The sequence below is a fragment of the Diachasma alloeum genome, unplaced genomic scaffold (genome assembly GCF_001412515.2).
Source record: "Diachasma alloeum isolate Michigan unplaced genomic scaffold, Dall2.0 Dall_scaffold_00306, whole genome shotgun sequence".
Classification (NCBI taxonomy): Eukaryota; Metazoa; Arthropoda; class Insecta; order Hymenoptera; family Braconidae; genus Diachasma; species Diachasma alloeum.
Genome location: NW_021680445.1, coordinates 60645 through 67923, shown reverse-complemented (window position 1 = coordinate 67923; position 7279 = coordinate 60645). Strand labels below are relative to the sequence as shown.

At 35.6% G+C, this 7279-nt stretch overlaps 1 protein-coding gene across 1 annotated transcript in view; it reads right to left on the bottom strand.

The window, feature by feature from the left end:
- The window catches only part of LOC107039709, a 231473-nt gene extending 228711 nt beyond the window's left edge, over positions 1-2762 (bottom strand). Inside the window, exon 1 of the mRNA XM_015259470.1 lies at positions 2613-2762. The gene's annotated coding sequence lies outside the window, so the exon portion shown is untranslated. The remainder of the gene's footprint in view (positions 1-2612) is intronic.
- Between the last annotated feature and the right edge of the window lie 4517 nt (positions 2763-7279).

Sequence of the window (7279 nt, the reverse complement as noted above, 5' to 3'; positions counted from 1 at the left end):
GGGCTGTCCTGGGAACTGACCCCCAAGATCTCCCCTCGACCATGGCCTCCATTAATCCCCTTTTGAAAGAACCCGATAGCTCTCCTGGTAAGTTAACCCTAAGAAATCACCGAGATCTCCCATTGACCCTCTTCAAAACACCCAATTCACGTTCAAACGCTTTTCCTCACTTCGTCAACAAAATAACCCTTCAATCAATGAATTATGACAAATTCCAACATCAATGTTTCAATTTCTTCCCAACCCTACTTGTCGCTCACTTCAATCACCTATTTGGAGCCAACTTCTGATAATAGCCGTTTTCGTAAATGAAGTCTCCGGCCTTAGTTATGACCATACAAATGATACGGAGAAAAAGAATAATGATTTGGTGAATAAATGGTTTCGAAAGAAATATATTTCTGAAGCAACAGGGAAGAGACTAAAGTGCACTAATGCCATATCATCGAGAATGTCCCTTCCAAAAGTACACAAGCAGGGAATACCTTTTAGACCGATAGTTTCATCGATCGGTGGCCCTACATATGCGTTATCAGAATTTCTGCACAGGATAATTAACGCGGGTAGTTCAGATTTCTTCTCTTCGGTGAAAGACAGTTTCTCTTTCACTGAGTTTATTAATGAGGTGGAACTTCCAAGGGATTCTATATTGGTTTCTCTGGATGTTTCATCCCTTTTCACTAACGTCCCTCACGAGCTAATCAAAAGGGCTCTGAGGAGGTGAAAGAAATCGATGAATTTGAAGAAAATGTCGGTTGACGAGTTGATTGAAGCGGTTGACTTGGTAATGGACACGACCACTTTCTCTTTCAACAACAACTATTACAAGCAGATCTATGGTTTGCCCATGGGGTCTCCCCTTGCTCCGCCACTTGCAGATATTGTTATACAGGATCTGGCGTATACGTTTATGCAAGAGCTGGATTTTTTCGTCCTGTTTTACAAAAGATACGTGGATGATATCATCACAGCAGTACCTAAAGGGCAAGTGGATGAGCTAATTGACATTTTCAACAGACAACATGAACGACTAAATTTCACATTTGAGGTGGAAATAGATGGAAAGATTCCATTCCTTGATTTATTATTGATTCGCCAAAATGACAAGATTATCACCGATTGGTACCAGAAACCTACATGGACTGGCCGATATCTGAATTATTTTTCACATCACCCAATAACCGAAAAACGAGGAACAGTGTTTATGTTGGTGGACCGAGCGTTCAAACTCGGGCGCAAGCAAATTTTGAACCATAATTTGGGCTTGATTATTTCTACGTTGGTGAGGAATGACTATCCGAGGACTTTCATTAAGCACTGGATAAATGTCAGATGCGAGGTGATGCGAATAAGAATTTGGATGAATCTGTGGTCATAGTGAAAGAGGTGAAAAAGTGAAATAAGTCAATGGTTCTTCCGTCTGCTGAGGGCTTATTCCAAGGGCTCAGCAGAGTTGTCAAAAAGTTTGGATTGTCGTTGGTGTCCACCAATAAGCAGAAGTTGGGAAACCTAATTAGATCAACCAAGGACCCATTGGTCACACTGGACAAGCCGAACTATGTTTATTCGATTCCGTCTGAGGACTGCGACAAGATCTATGTGGGACAAATCAAACGAGTGTTGAAAAAAAGGATCTATGAACATCGACAAAACCTGAAGAAACCGCCGGAACAACACACGGCGTTGTCCGTGCATGGCGTTTGATAAGGATCATAGGTTTAATTTCTAGGCAACGCGAGTAATTACGCACGTGGTTTGGCCAATCGGCCAATAGGAATATTGGTATAGGAGAAATGTTTTGGAAATGTACCATATCACGAAAAATGAGAATTGTGTTAATTTTAGAACAGATGTCAATGACCTCAGCAATATTTATGAAAATGTAATTCGTTGAGTCAGCGGGTTTTTTAATTAGTTTTCAGCTTGTGGGCAGCCAACAGTTTGTTCATTTGTTGGACAGGGACAGGGGATTTTGAATACGTTTTTGTTTATGAAGCGCGGGGGCTTTGTCGTATTACGACGGCATTGACTAGGTTCCGGTCGTAGCAGGGTTGTGTTCTTGAGTGACACGGCACTGATTTCTATAATTCCACGGGTGTTTACCCTATTTTTTAGTTTCTGATGGGTTTTTATCCTTTTTAGTTCCAATTTTCTCACTTTGAATTAGTTTTTTGTGATGGTTGCAACTGTTGGAGGCATACAGGGTGTTTTGGATTGGATATATTCCTTGGATGTGTTTTAGTGTTCGATATTTATATCATCATGTTCTACTTCTGTGCATAACCTTAAAATCTGCTGCATCAAAACGATAGGTAATTCAGGTTTTTTATTGGTTGAATTGGTGCTTGACAATTTAATGTAAAATTTGGGTTTTTATTCTTGTTTTTTCTGTTTTTTTCACAGATCAATAAAAGTTGAGCGATTTCGTCCTGATGAGGGTTTCCGATTTGGAACCGAAACGTTGACAAGAATCAGTAAACAATGAGTTGATTCTTTCTTTTATGACCGCAAGGCCGAAATATACCTTTACGATTATCATTCTACGGTCGATAACTTCAGTTATTAATTTATCCATTATGTTTTTAATAATGAAAAATGATGAACTTACTTACCTTGTGTAGTGTTAATAAGATGACTCACTCGAAATTGCCAAGTAATTACAGTATTTATAATTAAAAGTGATGCTAATAAACATCCTAATATAGCTAGTGGCCATGCTCGTATCCTTAGGCCGCCCGTTGAGCTCGTTGAAAGCGTCTTTAGATTCGGATATATATCTTTCCATAATCTTTTGTCGTCCCTTCGTTGTACTACCTAGAAACAATTCCGATCCATTGCATAGAATCATTTTTTTTATTGAGCAAATTCCTAATAAAAGAAGGGGATAATGGAATTTTTGAAAAATTAGTATACTTTTATTGCCAATATATCAGCAGTTCGCTTTCGAATGGATTCCCTTTTTTGGAGTTCGTATTTCGCTATTTTCTTCTCATATTTTTTTTGTCATATTACTATCATCAATCGAAATGTCTTCGAAATTCTAGCGTATTATTTCAATCTTTCAAATAATTCTGTATTGACATCCATTTTTTAAATCATAAATGTTCAATCACGTTTCGGCCAATGTGTAGCCACGATTTAAATGGGTTTTAACCCAGACTTAGCCAGAGTTTAACCTAGGTGCAGTCAGGAGTTGGTCGGAACCATAAATCAACATGAATAAGTACCAAACATAGTAGAATCATACCCGTGTTGAAGGGGGGGAGGGGGTGAGTCACATCACTGTTTCAAGTAATGAGGTATTTGATTGAAAAATTTGACGGTTTTTTCAAAATTTGTTGTTTACAAAAAAAAGTGTACATTGAGAATAAAACTGATTATTGGCAAAAACGCTTTTACCTGAGAGAGGTATCCAGATACGCGGTAACGTATCGGCCAGAGAAAGTTTTGACTCCGACTGTACAAAACATCAGGCCGAGCGCACCGCGAATCTATACACGACAGAATTTCCTCCTCCACTACCTTCAAATGATTGTCATTCTGTATAATAAAAACAGGATGACAAATCGGAGAAGTGTCCTTAGTTACATTATATAAAATGCCTATGGACTTTTCAACGCAACAACTATTGTATTTTTTGGATTAGCAAACAATAAAAAAGATACCCGCATAGCAACAGGCTGATATTTACATTCTCGAGATTCACATTATAGTGTATCAGAATCAAGTTCCAACGTTGTATGCGCCGGTCCAACTGAGGCTCACCTCTAACGTCAAAGTGTTGCAACCGGTGCATTTAAACGTGGATGGTGATGTTATTCTGGAGAACCACGGGAAACGTGTTTTTCTCACTTTAAAGTACATATTAGAGTAAAATAAAAAATTAATTCAGTGTTTTATTTTTTTCCTTTCATCGAAAATTCGAATTTATTCTCATCATATCTATATCCGGACATCGAAGATGAAGATCGTTTGTGAGGTTATGATGTATGTTTCGAATCGGACAGCCCTGCTATTTATGAGAAATTGTGTGATAAACAATTAAGTGTACGTGGATAGTTAAAATTTAAAACAAAATACTCACTTTTCTTCGGGTGATAACAGAAAATGTTTTTAGTTTCGTGGGGACAATGGTCAGAATTAGGTTACGGTGAGATGCGAGGAACAAGAAAACAATTGTAATTATTTTTAAATAATTACTAATATCTTCAAATTAAAAAAAATGATTTTATAAAAATATCCAGTAAACATTTTTTTCGGTGGTTTATGGAAGGAAATCAGGTAATCTCACCAAAAAATACAAGCTCCCCATAGAAAATGAAAAAAAAATTGAATTGGAAAAACATACTAAACTCCTGAAAGTCTGAAAATTTTGAATAAATGATCGGCAGTCAGTAGAAACAATGGATCTAGAGTAGAATTGTTCATTTCCCTTCAGTTATCAATCAAATAAGGGTTCTATTTTGTGACGGAACAAATTGCTTGAAATGATAATAACAAATTTCTCATGATATGAACACAATGCTGTGCTTATTTTTAAAAAATGAGTGAAAACTCCCTGAAAAACAAAAGCAAATGTTTTTGTAAAACAACTGCGCTGTTCGATGCCGAATCTAATTTATTAAATTAAATTAATCAAGAATTGAAAACAAAATCCTTCGTAAAATAAACAAGTGGGAAATTGCCGATGTATAGTATATAGTATAGCTTTTTATGTTAATAAATTATCAATATGCGTCCGAATGGTCATGTTGCATTTTTTTTCTTCCGTATATGATTTCTTTTTACTTCATTTCATTAAATTGAATAAGTTTCTTTTCAATCAATTGTGTCAAAATTTCTCTTCAGTTGAATGTTATAATTATTACTATTATTCTTATTATTTTCTCATAGAACTCTTTATTTATTTATTTACTTTGTTTATTCATTATTCTTTCATCACTCTCATTATTCCTTTGTATCATTCATTTTATAAGCTACATTTCATGTTCTCATTTCGCTTTTATATTTTTATTGAATCGTTTTCTAGCTATTACAATTGGCTTTTTTCTAAGCTCTGTATTTAAAAGGTTTGTCGTTTCCATAAGCCACGTGTAGGTAATGGCTGTCGATTATTATGAAAATAGTTAAATGCATTATAATAATCGCAATTTGATCAATAATATGAAACAAGAATGATTCACTATTGGAGTGATTGTTTTTTCATGATTCTTCGTTCTTTGATTATTTTATTTTCCATTGAACAGTCTGCGTGAAGTTGTTCATTATATTGACAGTTCGCTTGTGATTTTCAAATAATTAACGAAAGTGTATTTTCCACAATCATGGAAAGGCAACAAACTTTCGAATACCATAAGCGATTCCGGAAATTCTTGTATAAATAAAATGAAAGAATGATACTATTTATATCATAACAAAATTTCAACAGAATGCAATTGAAAAAAATGTATTTATTCATAGTTGACTGAGTTTGAAATATCACATTTGAAGAAACCATGAAAAAACTAATTTCATGGTTTCGGGGAATTTCAGGGAAACAGATAAAAAATTTGAAATTTCTGAAAATTATTATAAAAAAATTAAATTAACGGAGGCAGTTACGGTAACCATCGATTCACTTCCACTTAAGGGCATCAATACCAACATTTCAAGCCATGATATAATTCATTCGAAGCCACGAATCCAAAGATGTCTGTCGAATTCTGATTTTCAAAAAAAAAATTGCAAATTTTCACAAAAATCACAGTAACGATTACTGCTATCGTCTTCATCTTCGAACTCGGTTGAAAGGGCATCTCAATAAATTTTTTAAGCCATTATTTAATGAATTTGAAACTTTTTTTTCTTAGTTATCGTAAAAAAAACGGTTTTTGAAAAAACTCGAAATTTTAAAAATGCGTTAATGAATTGAATTTCAATTGATGGCAGTAGATGGGGCTTAGTAAGACCTACATTTGAGGAAAAAAATGATTGAATTCCATTGCTGAACTGGCGAATAATTGAACAAAAACTTTGTTACATACGTACATACATACGTACACACGTATGGACGCGGTCTAAAAATTGCATTTTCGGACTTTTTGGATCATAATGGGTTGATATAACACAAAAAATAGAAAACTTAAATTTGGTCGCTTACAATGCTTCCATTCGGAAGCAAAAATCAGTAGAAGCAGGACCAACGTTCTTGGTGCGGAGTTTTTTCACTTACTGTTTATCAATCCAAACCTCCATCTTCTGATTAATACCAAGGATGCTGGTCTTGCTCCTTTTAATTTTTCATTTTACACAGATTTTTGTTTTCAATCCTTTTTGTATTGAGCACTGTTTTTCTTATAGAAATCTGATTACACATTATACCTATTCATTCGACATTTTTGACGTGACTTTCTTTTTCATTTACTGGGATAGACGTGCGCTTCGCGCGCTTGTTAGGTTGCATGGAATAATGTATTCATTTGATAATATTTATAGAATTACAACTCGATGTAATTTCCAATCATTTACTATTCCTATCTGTACTAACATATGGGCTTCTTTTATCTTAAGGCATATTTTGCGTAGTGAACTTTTTGAAATTCTTTATAAACTTCGCTTTACGCTATTAAGAAATACGATACGAGGGTGGATCAAGAAGTACCCGCGTTTGACGATATATGACGTTACGGGGGCAAGTCCGTAATACGATCATATACTCTCATCTGTGACACGACGTCACACAAAATTTCAGACTGATTGCTAGATTAGTTTTGTTTTGGAAGTCAGTGTTTTTGGAAACAATGGAAAAAGAACAATATCGATCTGTGATTCGCTTCTTATTTTTGGATGGAAAAACTTGCAAAAAAATCAAAACCAAGTTAGATGTTGTCTAGCGGGACTCTTCACCATGTATGACAATCGTCAGATATTGGTTCAACGAATTCAAACGTGGTCGTATCTGTTTTTCATGAGCAGCGCCCAAGCCGCCCGGCAGATTCGGTTACGGAAAAAATCGTTGAAAAAGTCGACACGACATTATTCTCGCTGATTGCTGTACGAAAGTGCGCGAAGTAGCCGAGGCCGTAGAGGTCCCGAATGAAACGGCAATTAATATTTTACACGATAAATTAGGGGTGAAAAAGTTGTCAGTTCGATGGGTGCAGCGCTTGCTCACGATAGAAAACAAGCGTATACGGATGTCAGTTTCAAAGCAGTATTTCGACCTCTTCAAGAGAAATCCGCGGGAGTTTTTTCGTCGAATCGTCGCCGCTGATGAAACCTGGATCCATTACTATATGCC